Consider the following 18,888-nt stretch of genomic DNA (forward strand, 5'->3'; position numbering starts at 1 on the left):
GGGGGACTCTGCAGAGGAGGCTGCTGTGGACGCAGTGGAGGAGAGGACATAGAGGACAACTGGGCCAGCTCCCTGCCTCGCCCAGCCGTGTGAAAGTGTCCCAGGACATCAGCTCCAAACAGCCAATCGAAGTGAATCAAGACTTTAAAGAAAGCATGAGGTTAAAGAAGGTTATTGAGCTCTTTTGTTTCCCGTGTGTCAGGTTGCTATTATTTGCTTTCTGACCCTTATGATTAGGTAAAACAAAAAAAGCCCTTGAAAAGATTACTTAGGTCTACCCAGGGCCATGGAAGTAGAGGTGCTGTTCTCACAAACAATGAGATATTGGACCTAGCGCATAGCAGAAGGCACTAGGGACTGATCCCCCACCTGATGCCACCAAGAGCAAGCTAGCTCTGCATGGGAGCACCCCACGCTTTCCAAATCTCTGCCTTTCCCTCAGAAAGCTGGTGGTGTCCTGTCTGCGACGTGGGGGCAAGGCTAATTGCATAGCTCGAATGCTAGGAGAACGGCTATGTGCAAAGCTCCCTGAGAACATGGCCTGCTCATTACACTCATTATCATTATCCGTGCCTTTCCAGACACGCAATGGATAGACAACCACATGGCCTCGAGAGGGTATTGCGTACAGACCTGTGCACTGATAGAGAGGAGAGCTGTAACGGGGAGGAGGGCAGGGCCTGGGGGTTGTCTTAATTGAGTGTTAATGGGTCCCAACTGGGAGACAGGCTCAGCTGGGTGCCAATTACCCTAACTGATAAGAACCTCTGATTGGATCCTTGGAGGAAGCTAGTTCCTTGCTGAACTTACTAAAGGGAGGCTGGAAAAGGAAATAGCTGTTGCTTAAAAGGGGGAAGGTTTTAGTTATTGTTTTTTGTTTTTGTCATTATGATTTGGAAATTTGCTATGAAGCAAGTGGAAGGATTGAAAAACAAAACCAAGAGACCTGGGGTGGGGGAATGAGGCTGCAGTGGAGCAAATAAAAATGCTTAGAAGAAAGTTTCCCAGGACAGCTAGGAGAAGGGAGCCTTGGCAGGGCTTCCTGATGGGTGTCTACTTGTTCGACTACTGGTAAGGAAAAACTAGAGCTGCATCTTTCTGCTTCTGCTGTGGCGCTTCCCCAGCAAGCAAGCGGGGCTGGGGGGGGGAGTGCGTGGAAGCTACAGGCTGTAGGGAAGGTGCTGTTATGGCTCTGGCTCCCTCCTTGCTTGGTTGCAGCTGCAAGATGCAGAGCTGTCTGTATGGCTTGCAGGGGCTGGTGTATGCTGGAAGGCAGGGTCCCCAGAGGCCTGCAGTAAGATATGGCTCATCTATATGGTAGGATGAGGACGCCTATTTGAGCTTGGGATCACTCTGTACTTGCTGCTGTATGAAGTATCGGGCTCTGTGTCAGTGTTGCGTGAGAAATGGGGTCAGGGGAGAGCAGCTTTTTTTCTATATGTCTCTGAGCATGCTGGCAATACTGATGTGAATGACAGGTTTTGCTTTAAAATAAGACGGTTTCCCTCCTCCTGGGACCTGGTTATTACAGCTGTTGCTCACAGTTGGAATAGACGGGTCCAAAGGAAATAGGAACTTCTGGTTGTCTTTGAGTCTGTCAGAGTTAACCCTTTGCAAATAAGAAGGAAACTGGGGCACGGAGAGGTTGTGCACCAAATGCAATCCAGTAAGTCTAAATTAGATCCATTCTGCCAGATAAATCAAGGCTGAAACCACACAAGCACATCTGGTGGTGGAGACTCTTTGCTGTTTATTTTGCTTTTGTGTGCTGAAAACATTAGAAACTTTTCCTTTGCTTACCAAATTGATCCATGGCCCTGACTTTCTGTTGAGAGATAGTACCTTCGGTGTCTCAGTCAGAGCCCTTTAAATCCTTCACACAAAGGGTTTTCCTTTCCTGTAGGAGGGAGGAGTGTAGCAGGCATTGTACAGCCTTGCTGCAGTGCCAGGCACTGGTAATAACCTCATTAGAGGATCCCCTCTTCCTCTCTCTTTTTCTCTCTAGGACCATAAAGCACTTGCAGATGTGAAGGCAGCTTCCAAGCATGGCTCACCTGCTCTTTGCAGTGCTTGGTCTTGATGCAGCTCCAGGGAGCTCTTTTGAAAGGCCTTGTAAACGTATCAAATGGATGACTGGATGTTTTTGTTAGGGTGGCTGTATTACCTCTGATTCGGTTTTCTGGCCTAGGCTTTGTTGCATTGTTAAAGCTTTATTCTTCTATGAGCAGCTAAGGTACCTGGGCAGACCAAAGGTCTAGTTTGCCCAGCACCCTGCCTCTGAGGCTGTACTTTCGTACTGATTAGTACTGGCTTTGTGCATTGGACTAGTCAGTGATACATCTGATCTGGGTTACCTGTTGGCATGTACAGAACTTGCACTGGTTTTATGCTTGTATGCTGAGGAAGCAGGCATGTAGGAAGTCGGATGCTATTTAATGCAACACAGAATGCAACATAGACACCTAATCTGTCAGAATTAATCTGCGAACATTTTAGGAGCTGGAAAAATGAGTTTTTATTGGAATGGTACTCTACACCATTTTTTATCATGTCTTTGAGCTATAACTGGGCAACAAATGTTGGACTTGATGTATTTTTTGAATCACAGCCTTAGATGGGCAATATTAGATGCTTTTGGAAAGAGGATCAGAAGGGAGCAAGTAAGGAGTGATTCTCCTCATACTATTCTCTCAGATGATGTTAACCAAACAAGACTGGCTATAACCATATGAATTTTATCTGCCTCTGCAGGTGAAGAAGGAAAAGTACAACAGACATCAAGGAAACCAGCACAGTCTCATCCCTGAGTGCGCACTGCTGACTTATCAGCTTTTAAATTGCTGACAAATGACAAGCTCCTGTAATGATCCAGTTCAGAGGGTGTCGTCTTGGAGGAACACAGGGATGCTCCTGGCAGGGTCATTACTGGAAGTCGTTAATCACTGATTTGATATTCAAAGCTGATGGCGAAGTCAAAGCAGGTCAGCATGCTAATGGTCATCAGCGGTGGCAACGACCAATTTCCACAGAATTATTGTCAATGCAGGCAGCAATAAGCAGCTCAGAAAAAGCAATCTTTTATTTTTAAATGAGAGCCAGTATGGGGTGGGCTGTAGGGGCAGAATGAACTGCTGCCTGACAGGAGGCAGATTTGCTTCTAATTGGGAGAGGCGAGCAGTCAGGTGAGATGCAGCTGTAACTCCAGGGGCAAGCAACATTTCCCAGCTGAGACCATCTGCTGTCACTTTCGACAGAGAAATTAAACAAGGTAATGCTTCTGGTTAGCATGAGGGAGCTGGCGTGTGTCATGGGTGAGCATCGGCTGGGGGATGAGTCTGTCCTGCTGACTGGAGAGCAGTCCTTCCTCGACTGCCTGCTCCAGTGTGGGAGTTTGGCAGAGCTGTGTGTCGCCCTGTTTAAAGGTGGAAAATAAATGCTGGGAGCTCTTGAAGTCATTGCTCAGCCCTTGTCCGGGAGCACGCTGTCTGGGAAGACTACAAAATGCCCTTTTGTATCCAGTACAGCTGTTTTCTGGCAACCCTAAAGACAGCCCAGGAACAACTAAGGCAGGTTCATGATGTGTTTTCCCCTAGTCCCACATGGTGGTATGGAGGTACCATCTGGAGCACAATTGGCGTGAACTGTTGGTTTGCTAACATGGACAATTTGCTGTGGACCCTCTTGTTTGTGTCCGGTAGTTTCCTGCTCTGTTAAAGCAGCTGAATGTGTTTTCCATGAATGTGAGTTTAAAAGTATTTTGATATTTAGTTTTATTTTTTAAACACCTTGGTGAGTGGCTTTCCCTCAAACGTTTTCATTTGCTTTCTTTAAAAGAGAAATGAGAGCACTGATTCTCACTGTGAGCCAGAAGCGGTGCTGCCTGGTTATGGTTCAAAGCAGTGAGAGGGTTCTCCACCCTGCACTTATTCCTGTGCTTGTGGGTGAGGAGCTGCTGTGCTGATGGCTGTGCAAAATTGGAATAAAGAGGCTGTCCCTTGCCCTATAAATCTCCCCATCTAACTCCATCCTGTTAGCTCAGACATTTTTCTTTGGGAAAGAAAGATTCCAGCATCATGTTAGGGGTTACTCATTACTCTGAATTATTGACTCAGGGTATGTGAATCTGAAATCTTGAAATTATTTCTCTACAAAAGCATATGTGGTGTGAGAACAATACCTCTGGAAATGGAGAGAGCAGGACAACAAGCGCTGTTTGATCACACTGACCTTTGCCGAAGGCGGGTTTCCATCTGGGTATGAGGCAGGATCTTCATCACCCTTCACTTCTCTGCCCCTGTGCTCGAGTGGTCTTTAGCTTCTGCAAGTTTTACTGAAATGGACACACATGTACTAGGAATTGGACTTGAGACCAGCAATTAATTTCACATAATACCTTTGTTGTCCCTGACTTGGACCAGATTTGAACTAGTGACCTGGAGATGAAAGTCACCATAGTCCCTTAATAGTCCCCTGAGGCGGGCAGGCGGCCTTCTTGCTGGCTGTGCTAAAAAACCATGGCCAGGCTATTTCCCTGCCTCCCTCAAGTTTAACCCTCTCTCACCCCCCTTCCTTCTCCCCACCTCCTCCAGCTCTCCTTTGCCTGCTGGGCATGACCAGGATAAAAGGAAGAGCAATGAGAGCCATATGCGAAGCCTTTTAACCCCTCTGCAATGGCCTGTGGTGAGTCTGGCTGGAGAGTGAGTTGTGCAAGTCCTGGGGTCCTCTGGGCTGCTTGAGCCTCCAGACATGGCTTTGAGGGCACTGCATCAAGTGGAAATATATTTGCTGGAAAAGAAATGGGAGCGTTCAAGAGTAGAAGACCTGTAACTGGCACCCAGTTGTAGAGCACAAGGCTCTCCCTGGTTCCTTTCATTCTTTATCTGATGCTCATACAGTCTTCACCCTGCTCTAGTCCCCTGCTTCTCCCCATGTGGTGGCAATGGCTGCTGGGATGAATTGGAAAGCAAATTCCCAGCATCTGTGGTGTTGCAAGTCTGAGTGCAAACACAAGGAATTATCCTTTCCCATAACACTATCTTCAGTCCTCTTCCTAATGTAGACTAGGAAAACCCCTCTGGCCTTGCATCTTTCAGACAAGATGTAAGATCATCCATTTTCCTGTCCTCCGTCTTGCTGAGCCATAAACCTGGAGCTCCAGAAGCCAGTGTAATACTGACATGCCCTCAGGCGGGGACGTAAATTGAGTGTGGTTGGGTTTCACTCTTTAGCCAAGAGGTTTATAGCTGAAGCTATCTTGCCTTGAGGACCTTTGGAAATAGTACTTGAAATGTATTTCTAAAAGAGGATTAGCCAAACCTGAATGTATTCCTGAACAGCTCCAACTGATCAGAGCAGGCAGGGAGTGCCTGTTTGCATGTCTCTTACCTTGACTTATCTTTGGCCTGTCTCCCTGCCTCCTCTTGATGTCCCAGGGCTCCTCGTCTGACCCTGACTTTGCAGGGGAAAGGCAGGAGTGTGATGTTCTAACTGAAATCCAGGCTGGGTAAGGAGTGAATGGAGACTGTTCCCATCTGATGGCCAAGAAGTGCATGCCCTTGTGAAGTATCAGTAGCTGTCATGCTGTTCCCACCAATGTCCAGGCCTCCTCTGGGATGAGAAGTAACCCCTCAGCACTGGTGGGTGGTCTTGATTCCACTTGCAGCAGAGGTGCCATGTTTTGGGCTGCATCCTCACCACTGAGAGCCGGATCTGCTAAGTGCCAAGTCTTGTAGCTGTGGTTGCATGGTGGGGAGGTGGGGTTCTCTGAGGTGTGTCTTATGAAGCCTAAAATCCATGTGAGAAGAAGGAAAAGTGGACTACATCCTAGGAAAATATCTCATTTTGGTGCTACCCAGGAAGTTTCTTGCTGTGGTCTGGTGAACACCAAGAAGCGATGGGCGTGCTTTGGCAGCAGAAGGCGGCAGTGAGGTTTGTGCTGCAGAAAACTCCCACCTTGGAATGCAAAGGATTTTATGGGCACTAATAAATCAAACCTCATGTGTTGACTCTAAAAATGCAATGGTAACGAACCAGCCTGAATTTACAGATAAGGGGAGTGGAGCACAGAGTAATGTGCTCATTTCTCTGAGGCTGCAGGACCATCCAGCAGTATGGGTGGGATGATACCTAGGAGCCCATCTCTCCTGCATAATGGCCTTTCCTTCAGGCTCTTGCTCCTCACCACAACATACCCAAATATTCTCTTCCACAATCCCCCCTCTGATTTTCGTCTAGCAGTACTTGGGGTACTTGTTAGTACATGGGGTACTTGTTAGTTTTCTTTGACAGGTTCCTCAGAAAACCAGGCTTATTGTCATTAGCCTGGCATTCTCTATCCAGAGGAATGCCTCTTCACTGGAAAAAAAAGAGTTCTGGAAATTAGAAAAATGCTGAAAACTCCATATATCCCACTCTGTCTGTTCTCCAGAGCTGTGGCTGCTCAGCAATCCCCTCTTTGAGGGCTGGCTGCCAGATTAGTGACATGAGTTCGTTAAGAGGGGGAACACGTTTCTGCAGGTCCCATGCTGAGGAGTGTGCAGGCAGGCGGGAGCTCTGCAAGGCCTTCCATGTCTCTCCACCAGCTGACACGGAAACAGGAGAGGCACCCTTTCCCCAGCTAATATTTTTTTTTTTTCCCCTCAGTCCTCTCCCTCTTTCACAGATGTCTTGAGGACCTTAAAAAGTCTTGCATGTGGGCTCATGGCCCTGATGAAGCAGAAGCTGCCTGCAGGCACAATAACCCCCCTCTTGGACAGCTGGATGAAGACATCACTCATCAAGCATCAGCCATCTCCAGGTAACAAATCTCTTGCTCCTGCTTTGCAGGAATGTCTGCAGTCACACGCTCGCACCTGAGGCTGTCAGCCTTCAAAGCCCCTTCTGCTCCGCACCCTGTGCTCTCCCGGGCTGACCCCCTCCCCGCTCCCCCGGGAGGAGGGAGGGTGCACATATGTGCTGCTTTGGGGTCTGGCCACGTGCAGCCTGCATGGGCTCCAGTCCCAGCCAAGCACCTCCCAGCTCTCAGGGTGGTGAGGAGATCTCAGCGCAGGGCAAAAGGGAATCGGGTCCTGTAGGAAGGGAACAAACTTCCACTTCCATGCTGGAAAGGGTCGTGAGGATCCGGCACTGCCCTCCTCCTCGAGCTGCTCTGCAGGCTCCCTGCAAACCCCTTCTCCTTCCTGCCTCCTCCCATCCACCCAACTGGGCTGCTCCACTCAGCCCACATTGCTACCTGTGCCTTCTAATCTCCCCTACTATATGATAATGGTATTAATAATAATGAATGCTTTATGCTAATCTTTTTTTTTTTTTTTCCCCTGGGGGTCACAAAGTGAAATGGGAGAGCATGAGAAAGGATTTACGTGAATGTGAAGGACATTAGTTCAGGAGGTTGGTCCTGGTCAGTGAATTAGTGTCCCTTAGTTTCTTGCCACAGGGAGGTGATGAGATGACAACTCGGTCATCCTGCTGTCACACAGGAGAAAAATGAAAGGGTGTTCAGCAGCAGGAGTGAGGGCTGGCAGTCCTGAGAAGGGACCATGCCTTCCTTACATTGCATGACAACAGGAGATGGGACCAGCTATGAAGGCTGTGGCTGAGCTGTTTAGAAACAGATTTGGGGTTTAGCTCCATGTCCAGAGAATTTTGGCTCGTCTGCTCCATCCAGGGATCAGGCAAGAAGGTTGTATTCCCCTTGTGTAACAACATGAAGTGCAGTAAAAAGGAGTATATTTTGCCTTAGAAATTGTGTTGCAGTAGATTAGAGGATTGACTTGTTAAGCTTTCTGGCTCTCCGTAGGGTTTTCGCTTTGTGTGGTGTCAAAAGCAAATTTTTTCCGAGTACTGTATCTGCCTTGTGTGCTGTGCTGTACATGGGGAATGGGGTCTTTGAAGCACTATTATGTTTTTTTGCTAGAGAAGCCTCTCCTTGGACCAACAGGAAATATTTCTGCAGTCCTTGCCATGTGTCCCAAAGCATGAATTGCTTCTAGCACATGGGGAGGGTGCTGAAAATAGCAGCATGCAGACCTTTCTTGAAAAAAAAAAAAATTTTAAATGGACACATGGTAAGCACCAGGAGAGAGGCAGTGATGGAGCCCTTCCAGGGAAAACAACCCTCCGTTATGGGTCATGGAGTAAACACAGATGTCTTGAATTGTAAGTAGCTGGAGGAAGCAGAGCAGAGCCATCGCGTGGTTTGCAGGAGAGGGTTTGCCTTACGGGCAGGCCTGCTGGCATGTTGGCCGCAGTGTGAGACAGCAGAGCCCGACTTGGAAATTACCTCTGGAGATGGCACGGCAGCCCTGCATCGCACTTGCCAATCGTCCTGGCCCCTTGGCTGCCCGGGAGCAGGTCCCAGGTTGGCTTTCATCCTGTCCTGCAATCTGAGAGCTTTCTGCCTCCAACTTTGCCTCCCTGCTCACTGTACAGAGAATAGTTTTGATTTTTGGCTTGAACTTTTGGTAGGGGCAGGGAATCTGTGGCACAGGAAAAAAGCAAGCAACTTGGCCGAAATCATGCCTCATACATGTTTTTATCAGAGCGAAGAATCAAGACTTGATTTCCCATACATCACTGGGCAATCCCACCTTTGCTCACAGCCTTAAACCTTGAGAAAGAGGACCCTTAAATCAAACTCATTGTGGGTGGGAATTGGGAATGTGCCCTGAGAGCAGAACAGAGAGGGACTATCCTTCCCACACAAACCTGGGTCCTGCCACTGGGTTAACCTCTGCTGCAGGAAAAATTGTTTATATTTCAGTTACTTAGATATGAAAAATAAAAGGAAGGAAAAACCAACAATGACTTTAAAAAAAAAAAAAGCATTAATGAAGCAGCGACAAATAGCTGATCCACTTCAGGGTGAGCGGTCAGGGAGGAGCACCGTGATGGGGTGTGCAAGTGCATGGCAGTAGTCTTCCCTCCTGTGCTCTTGTGAGCTCCTGGCTCCGAGGGCTTGGCCAGCTGAAGGCTGTCCAGCACTTTTCACCAGTTGTCCATTCATATTGCTTGCGTCCTTTGTAGTGACAGAAAAAGAAGGGGAAAATAAAATTGGAAAAATACAGGTGAGATATTACAAGGGCATCATCCTTTTGTTAAGCATATACTTGGACGTCTCTTAGCAAGGTTTCCTTTTGAAGCTGAATTTGACTATTTCTTATGGAAGGGAAACAAGAGTTGCAGCTGCAAAAGTGCTGTGCAATGAGACGTGGAGCAGCTCAGCTCACTGCAGCAAAAAGGGACCTGGATTCTGACCTCACCCGGGCTGCAGGCAGTTGCAGGAGGAATAAAAAGTAAATCTGGGCTTATTGCCATGAATAATATGATGTCTTTACATCCTGACCTAATTGTATTAATTCTTCATGGCAAATATCATATGGAGGTGGCTGATTAGTACCTAGCAATGAGAGTGGTATTGGCCATCTGGTGTGCTTGGCTTGGAAGAAAAAAAAAAAACCATCAAGATGAAACAAAACTGAAACACATAAGTCTTTCAAATAATGAATTAGCCGGATTCATTAAATTTCAGTTCAGATTTGTCTCTACTGACACTTGTGTATGGGCAGGGCATGAGGCGGTTGCTTGGCTGTATCTAGGAGGAAAGTGACCCCTCCAAGCTGACGATGTGCAGTGAATTGTGAATTTTGCAAGTAAGACTCCATAAGAAACAGTGGTGTCAGCTCCGTTTTACCTGACTTACTGTCAGGTTTGCCTTTCTTCTGGGCAACCCTATGTTAAGTTTCTGTGGGTCCTTACCCAGGGAGTGCAGCTCACTTATAGGCAAAATTAATTAAAGTCAATCTCTTTCCTTCCATGAGTTAAAGCAGACAGGGAAACTGATCTTTTTCTTACGTTTTACCTAAGCTTGGAAAAAGCATCTGAGCCTGGTTTGGCAAGGCAGTCATATAAATCCTTTCCTTTAAACTCTGCATCTGGCTGCACAATGATAGGCAGCTCAGACAAAAGACCTGTCTGTGCTTTTGCTCTTGTTGATTTTTTTTTTTTTCCTTCCTTCCAGTCCTGGGAAAAGGTGGTATGAGAGAACGGCACTCTGCATTGACCTGAGGAGCACTGCGGCTTCTCTTGGGGTTTGACAGCAAAGATGTCCCATGAGATCTACCAAGTCTGAGGGTCCTCTTCTGAGGCATGCATGCTTACTAAGTGAGATTTGACTGCAGATGCTAAGATATCGGGACTTTTGCCGAAGAAATTTTTGTTGTTGTTGGAAGTAGCCAGGAGGAGCCCAGCTTGGTTCGGAAAACAGGGTGGGAAGCTTGAAATGAGTACTAGAGGGCTCCAGGGGGATGACAAAGTGGCTGGGTTCCTTGGATGGGTGGGGAGAGCAGTCAGGGAACCTGGGTTTGAGTCAGTGGTTTCCATCTGTGTAAGGGTTGGCCAGAGGTGAGCTTGAGCTTGCTCATCAGCCAAATGTCCTTGCTGGACTGGCCACTCGTGAAAGACCTGGGTGCGCCAAAAGTTTGCTGTGCTCTGCAGCGTTTCCTCCTGGAAGGTTTTGGGGAATGGGTTTCATTTATTTTTGTTACCAGGGACTTCCCTGCACTGCACCTCTGTGGGCTGGAAACAAGTGAGTAGTGGCAAGTTTGTTTGGATGGTAGGGCACTGGAACGGGTGGTGGAAAGGGGATGAGACCTCTTCGCTGAGATTGTAGAGACCATGTCTGTATGCTTGCACCCCACAACTCAGCTAATTCCATGCTAAAACTCTGGAATCAAGGAGGTCTTGAAGGCAACATCAAGGATGGTAAAAAGTGGTGGATAAATTTCTCAAGCAATTGAATCTGAAATATTATTCAAGAAGAGCTCACAGAGCTTCGCTTGAACAACATATGCTGCTATAGACTAGATTTAGGTTCAAATGTACAGACTATTATTCCTGTGGTTTTGACTGTTGGTCAGACAACACATCCCCTGTGTTGGGATGCTGCAACATTTGTGCAGTGGTCTGAAAGTTCAGTGCCACTGTTGTGATGATGCTAAGAAGGGAATAGGAGAAAGCAGGCACGCCATGAGGGCTGGTTCTCACCTCTTGGAGGGGGTCATCTGTGCGGTGTTTCTACCTTGAGGCATCAAAATGGATGGTTTGGGGTAGTCCATTTATGTTTTACCTAAAAAGTCACCATAATAAGCATTATGAAGAATCACTGCAAGTTGCTGCTGAGTTGCAGAAGACAAACAGTTAGGGAAACATCTTTCCTCCCTTCCCCAGACTCAGCTTCAGTCCCCACTTCTCCTCCCCCCCTCCCTAGTCTCACCTCCCTGTGTCTTCGCAGCAGGACCACATGCTCCCGAGTGGCTGCAGTTTTGGGGTGCAATGGGTTGTTTTCTGTGGGTTTAAGAGTGATTGGGAAGAGGCAGTGTTTGGCCCAGGGTGGTTCACAGCCTCCCCACACACAGGACACCCTGCAGCCCCAAACCCTGCTGTTCATGCCTGATGAAGCGTCACATGTGAGCATCATCTTCAGCCACAGACTGAAGGAGTTATCTCTGATAACAAAACTGCTCTTCTGACAAAGAAACAGGGCCCTGGATGTTCACAGAGAAACAGAAATGTGAAGTTACTCACTGAGCAAGAGCAGCACTGTGAACCGGCATGAGAGCCCTGATCCCTTGGTCCCAGGTATGGTTATAGGGAGGAGCTGAGTGCCTTTGTCTTTATGCCCTGTTTACTATGTGCATAATGAACTCTAGTTTTGCTTTTAATTTAAGCCTGCCCTTCTTCCCCCCTCCCCAATAATTAATGATCAACACCATAATCCAGCCTGATTGCTCGACAGACCAGGAGTGCTCCATAACCATGGCCTTTTTAACAGGCTCCTTATTAAGTGTGCTCGCTAGGTAAACAAGCTGGGGGGAGACTGCTGCGGAGTAATATATTTCCCAAACACTCGAGAGTTGCCAAAGCTGTGGACCAAAGTATGTGTGTTCAGAGCCATGAGAGAAAGTCATTTGTCACTGGCTCTCCTGACAGATGCTCTTAATTGTCCGCACCTTTCTCTGAAGGATGAGTCATGGTTGCACTGGGAGAGCCGCAAGGGTTTTTCTTCCTTGGGTTTCAGAATAACTGTCAGTGGTAGATGTATATGGTTATTGCAAAAAGCCCTAAATTTGTGATATTCATGGAGGAAGCAGGTTCCCAGGACACAGCAAGCACCTTGTGTCCCCTATCTAAACGGATGCTGGAGGTTTCAACCTGATGATGTTGCAGGATGAAGGCTCATGTGCTGTGGGCTGGGACCGTGCAAACATCCTCCCATCTTCCCAGTCCTGATCCACTGTGACTAGATGGGGTCTTTCCCTGGATTTATTTTGCTTAGGATTATAATGGTGGATTTCAGACTTCTGCTGTAGATATTAAGCTGGTTCCAGGGAAGTATTTCATGTCTGTGGCTGCTGATAGTTGCAGTGAGCTGGGGTGCGGTGACCCCGGCATGTCTCTCACTTGGACTGCAGGTTTTGTTCTTCTCAAAGGTGCAGGGCTGCCACTGAAAATCTTGCTGTTGAGCGCTGAAAGGTGGCTGTCAGGCTGTGGGCAGCTAAGAGTTGGAGTGAGACTTTCCTATTTATTTTACTTAAAGGCACAAACAACAATCAGGCGGGAATCACTTTTGATCATTCACAAAATCCGTCTGGGTTTTGAACCAGTGACATGCAGGTCAAAGGCTTCATGCCCTCTTCAGTCTCCGGAGAATCGAGTCTATTGTTGTCCACGAACTGCAGGTACAGCCTGACTTTCAGCGACTGCTTGCTTTTGAAGCCAAGTATGCGGCTCCTGAGTGTCCCCTCATTGTCACACTTCAGCTTTTCATGTCATATTTTCATTTCATATGGCTAAAAAAGTGGGATGGGAACCAGCAAGCCACACAGCTTGCGATGGGCCAGAACCAGGCTCCTTCATCCCTCAACTTCTTCCCAAATTGTTGTGGCTTGGGTAAAGCTCTACCTAATGGCAGATCTGATCAGGCTACCGTCTTCTGCAGCCTGTCTTGGAGATCATCTCATGAAATACACACCACAGGTCCTCCCCATCCCCTGCCAACCTGTTTCTTGTGTAGCTCCTATGTATGAACCTGTGATTTCATGCCCTGGGGAAGCATCTTTGTGATTACATACCCAAAGGTGGATGGTATGTTGAGGCCAAACTTGTATGTTATTCAGTTTTTTTGGATGGACGGTGTGATGTAATGAACAGTTAGGTGTTGTCTCTGCACTGCTGCTTTCAGTGACAGCACTAAGGACAAACATTTTGCTCTAGGATCACTCCATTTCCCAGAGAAGCGGTTCTCCCTCTATTTTTCCTATGGACTCCTGATGTTTGTTCATTACTAATCTAAAAATAAACAGCATCTTGCTTGAAAGCAAGCCTTTGCCAGCTGATTATGGGAAACCGAAAATATACTGAACTCTGATTCATCAGGGCATGATAAGATTTGATCCTTTTATAACTGGTATGTGGATGACTGATTGCTTTATAAATAATATCATGTGATTAATATGACACATAAATTATAATTAATAACAACATTCCTTGGGGTGGGAAGGGTGAATTCAGCCAGACACCTTTCCCACCTCATCCCCATCTGAAACAACATGTCTGTGGCAATAAAGCAAGTGTTAAAAGTACACCTGGCATGGCACAGCATATAATAAATGCTGCAGAATGAGTCACCAATAAAAAAAAACAAGCTTCCATTGATGAAAAAATTAGGAGAAAGATAATCAGCAAGTGACATCAGCTGCAACTGACGGCACTGTGCAAATATGCATAATTATGCAAGCAATTTGCTTAGCATTGATGGTATCTGTTATGAGGTAAAAACATCCTGGTGCGCTGTGGGAAGGTCCATGCAAAACACAACAGGGCCAGTGCTTGCTACCTTGATTTAGAGCTTCACTGAACTATGGATAGTCCCTGAAACTGCTTAGCCTCTGGGGAACTGCAATGGTTTCTGCTACCTGCATTTTCCAAGTGTTTGCTACAGCTGTGACCAAAGCAGAGATAACTCCCACCTCCAGGGATCAGCAGACTAGGCAAATATATACTTGCATTTATTTGATTAAAAAAAAAAAAACAACAAACAAAACAGCACCTTATACCAACCTTAATATATGTTTGTTCATTTGTTCCAATGTTAGCAGGACCCAAACGTATTGTTTTCAAAATATTCTTGCTTCTCTCCAGCAGTTTTACTACTTCCAAATATGTTCTGTGCCCCAGCTCAGCAGTAGGTAGTTATTTAAAACAATACATTTCTCTTACATGCAGTGCTTTCTCAGAGGTCTTGGCTTGTTCAGACTTTAACACTAGGTTTTTGCATGCAAATTTGATGTGTCATTGTGGCATACTTAGGAATAATTAATATAGAAGGGTTACTTGTAAATTAGTACTAGGGACAGATTTGTGAACCCAACCCCAGCAGTGTTTTTCCTTTAAACGCTCGAGCTGATGACAGGTTTGATGTGAGAGTGTCAAGTGACATTTACTAGCCAGGAGTATTTATATTTTGGATGTGTGTGGTGGGAGATTTTTTTCCCCTCACTTTTTTCTGTTCCCAAATTTTGCAGCTGTGCTTTGATTTACATGAAGCGGACAGAGTTGCAAGTTTACAGTGTTCCAGTTCCTTCCCTCATTAGAAACCAGAATGGCAATTCCAGCAACCCCCCGGGAAAGGGGTTGCGATATTTTACGTACAATATGAAGGCAGCTGAACTTATCTCATGAAATCTTGGCTAAGATACGGCAAATATAGATATATCTGCTATAGCGTGAAGCTTTTCTCTGTTAAACATGTCACAGAAGGCTGTAAATACTTTGGGAGTGCAAGAGCCAGCTCTTTTGCTGCCCAGAAAAGCTGGCTGACTCCTTATTAACTGCAGTACCTTTCTGAAAGCACAATGTAAAATATTTGGGAAATTTTTGTAAAATGTAAAAAAAAAAGAATTGGAAAGCTGCAAATTGTCTCTTAAAAGCTTGGAAGGGAGGGAAGCCCTCCTGTTTCAGGATGCAAACTGGCTTGTTACAGAAGGAGACTGGGAACAAACCTCCCCTGAAACAGCTGGGGCCGATCCCCATCGGAGTCAGGATGCAGGACCAGATGGTCAGATCTCCTTTGACAATTCTATTTTTTATTTATGTGAAAACACACTTTTAGTTGGGGGGAAAAAAACCTGTGACCAATTCTGCTGTGAACAAATGTAATGTAAATCTTCTCTATTCTGAGAAGTTCACTGACTGTCATATCACTAGGAGTATCAAATAAGGAGCAAGCAGATCAGGAAAGGAAAGCATCAGCTCTTTTTTGGCTTTCAGGGACCAGCAGAAACACAGAGAAAAATTGCTGGTAGTTGATATATCGACCTGTTTTCATTATAACTTCAGTGTTTCTTTCAGCTGAAAGAGAAGATATGATATGTCTTGATTAAATGAAATGTCATCTGAGTGTTGAATTAATTACGTAGAACATGGACAAGGACTTGGTATTGCATTAATTTGGCTGCTCTGGAGAAAACATCAATAGGCTGTTTGCGAATTATAACTTTATACTCTGTCATCTTCTATGTAGGAATCTCACAGCTCTTTGCAAACACTGATGTATTAAGCTTGGTAGAGGTAGGAAAGCATTAAAATTTCCCTTTTATACAAGCTTGAGTAGCACTAAGAAAACTTTCAGGCTTTTCCTCTGCAGTTCAAAGGCAATGGGAGTTTGATATGCAAAGGTGTGTAGGACTGGACCCTAAATAAACCACTAAAAGCCTTTCTGGTGCCTCAGTCCTACTGAGTTGCACAGGACTGGCAGAAGAGCTGGTAAGAGGAGACCAGATTTCCATGGTTTTCAGAACTGAAGTTTTTAAATGAGTATTAAGCCGTTCCCTGCCTGGTGGTTTATTAAGAACCAGCCACAGCTAGGGTTTGGCAACGATCAAGATCATTTTTACAAGCCCATGTTGACTCAAGTGAGTTGTCACATACTGCTCTCTGGGAAAAGGCAATCATAACTCAGGAGGTTCTGATTTGAAAATTATATTGGCAGATACATTCTTTTTTAATATATTTATGCATACTAAAGTAATAGTGAAGATAAGGTGATGGGAAAGGTGAATCAAAGCAAAAGTCTGTTTGAGCGGGATCATGTTTTGTTTCAGAGATGTGCTCAAAGCAAATGTGAAGACACTCCCTGGACTTGCCACCACGTTTAATAGGTCATTTAGGGCTCGAGGAGGGGCTGAATCCGACCCCTGGAATTTTGTAAAAGTGCTTGAAACCTGCCTTTTTGAAAGACCCCATGGGCAGAGATACAGTGACTGATCTACCCACAACATCTCAGCCTTGATTTGGGTTATACTAGGGGCAAGGCAGGATAATAGTGCTGGTTCACTGCCTGCTCAACCCTTCACCTTCTCATAAAGATGGCTAAGGCAGATTCTGTTATGTATCTAAGCGCAGAGCCCTCCCCAGCCAGGTAGCATATATAAATAGCAGGCATCGTTACTGGCAATCGTTGTGTGAGATTTTATAGTGCAGACGTAGTTTTATGGTTATTATTTGTTTTTATGGTTCATTGGATCAAGGCCCCCAATTTACTTCATAGCTCTCCAATGTCAACAATTATCAGGCAGCTGCTAATTGGGGCTGGATCAGAATCAGCAGCCTATCGCTGAAAATCTCCGTGGGTGACATTTCTGACACCCCTGAAATCAATGGCAACAAGCCCAACGACACCAACAAAGCCAGAAACTTATCCCGCTCCCTCATGCCCATCTCCAATGACAGCTCTGCAGAACTCAGAACGAATCCTGATTTCCGTACTGATAAAAGCTAATGAAGCATGGAGGAGCGTCATTAAGTCATAAGCAGTTTTTGCATTAGTGGCTGGATGTAAGGAGGGATCAGAGGGGTTGGGTTTTTTTGTTAGTGGTTGTATAACTGAGTAGGACAGTGATCTGGAGAATTCAACCTTTGGGTAATGATGAGAGAAAGATAAAAGATAAGGGAAGAAGCAAGAATGATGGCATCGTTAGAAGAAAAGGGAAAAGAGTAAAAATATTAACTTTTTGGACAACGTTTCTTAAATTTCAAATTCCTACAAAAGTAGCAAAAAATGGAAAATAAAATGTAGACTTGGCCACAATTTGGTTCCAAAAAAACCCCCCAATGACAACAAAAATGTTAGGCACAATTTTTGGTCTCAAAACTTCTTTTAAGCCTTTAGTTAAATTCCGGTCTTTCTACGCATCTTCTATGGGACAAAATATTAAAAAAATAGTGTTCGCCACCCGCTCTAACAGTGGCAGAAACCAACATGTGCTACGTGATCCTTGCTGTCCCTGTTGCCCCCTGTCCCGTTGCTTTCAAGTGGCAGAGCCTGCAAACCTCGTGACAGCCGTAGTGTAGGAGGGGCGGGAGTTTGGTACGTCCAGCCTGCCTCTTCTGCAGGCTTCGGTGGCAGATCACGGTAATTTTTCTGAGCTGTGCAAACAATTGACATATGTGCCCTGAGAACAATTGAAAAATGTGCATTTGATAGATTTGTAAAAATAAGGCACTCTTGTTCTGCGGTGTTTTTCTGTCTGAGAAACCACTAAATCTATCGTGCTCTGCTTGTGTGCCATGCAGGGAGGTTGCAAACCCTCCAGCACTGATTCCCTCAGCCCTATATTTCACTTTCCTTTTGATTGCTCTGTCATTTTAAGACTTTAGATAATAGGCCATTATTCTCAGAATTGCTATTATATTTTATTAATAGGACGGGGGGGAAATTTATTGTCACAAACTCTGAAAGATTTGCACTTGGAGCACTCACAGCTCTTGAAAAGGGCAATTCATTTAGTTGCCTCATTTGATGGATGTAGACTCTCATCTTTTCCTCCCTACTTTTCCAGGTCCTACCAGCATTTGCAACCCGTGCAGGTAGGTCCCCTTGGAGGTCAGTGGCAGGACCAGCAGTTTGGTCTTCTGGTCTCCAAGCATCGGCCAGAGCCGATCCGCTGCCAGCCGCAGCAGCGGGTTACGGTGATGGAGGCTGGGTTAGTGCTGGTGGCTGGAGCCCAGAAGATCTGAGTTTTCCTCTCGCATCTGTGCGTGTGGGTGTGTGTACACGTACATACAGCCAGAACAAGTCTGTTCCTGTTTGGGAGATCAGTGTCAGAAGTGTATTTTGTAAGAGCTGGCCAGGCTCCTGTTTCCACATTACTAACCAAAAGCAGTTAGCTGTTTTTTTGGGGGCCTCTGCTTTTCCAAATCAGTGCACGGCTCCGTCTCTTCCTGTAGAAAAGGGAAGGGAAGGACATGCTCCAGAGCCTTTTTTACAAAAAGCCTCTCCGTGGAGGTGCGTTAGCAGTTTGTCCCGGTTTGGTGGGGCTGGGCATTATGTGACAGTGTGGACATTGTGTGACCGCAGTGTAAGGGAAGAAAAAACCTGTGCTGGGGGATGGGGACCAACTTGCAAAAAGATTTCTGCTCCCCTGGTGCTTACAGGAAAGGAACAAGTATGGACACGTTGGATCTAGCTGTGTCTCTCCCTTTGTCTCTGTACAAATCATACCTTCTCCAACCCTCCAGAAACTTAGAGCAAGGAGGGTTTTTGGTTTTTTTTTTTTTACCCCAAAGTGCCTGAACACCTGAGGCTGAAAATCCTGTTCTTGCTTCTGTCTCCCCTTGTTGTTCACCCATGCTGGGTGTCTCCTTAATTAATTGTCCTTGGCGGGGGGTAAGCTACTAATTGCAGCGTCTTGCAAGTGTCCATAATTTTGTCCAGTGAAAGCATCTTCTGGGGGTATTTTAAGCATCGTTATGCAGTTAGGGATGGGGAAAGGAGTAAGGTGTGTTGGGTGAAAGTGGTTTTGTGAACCCCTTGGTGGCTGCAGGCATGTC

At 46.0% G+C, this 18,888-nt stretch overlaps 1 long non-coding RNA gene across 1 annotated transcript; it reads left to right on the forward strand.

The window, feature by feature from the left end:
* The first annotated feature begins 881 nt into the window (after nucleotides 1-881).
* LOC127020651 (uncharacterized) lies at nucleotides 882-10,335 on the forward strand. The gene is made up of 4 exons (XR_007767095.1): nucleotides 882-1,071; nucleotides 2,752-2,981; nucleotides 6,643-6,796; nucleotides 10,019-10,335. It is a non-coding gene; the product is annotated as an uncharacterized LOC127020651 (long non-coding RNA).
* Nucleotides 10,336-18,888: the final 8,553 nt, after the last annotated feature.

Source organism: Gymnogyps californianus, chromosome 11 (genome assembly GCF_018139145.2).
Source record: "Gymnogyps californianus isolate 813 chromosome 11, ASM1813914v2, whole genome shotgun sequence".
NCBI classification, from domain to species: Eukaryota; Metazoa; Chordata; class Aves; order Accipitriformes; family Cathartidae; genus Gymnogyps; species Gymnogyps californianus.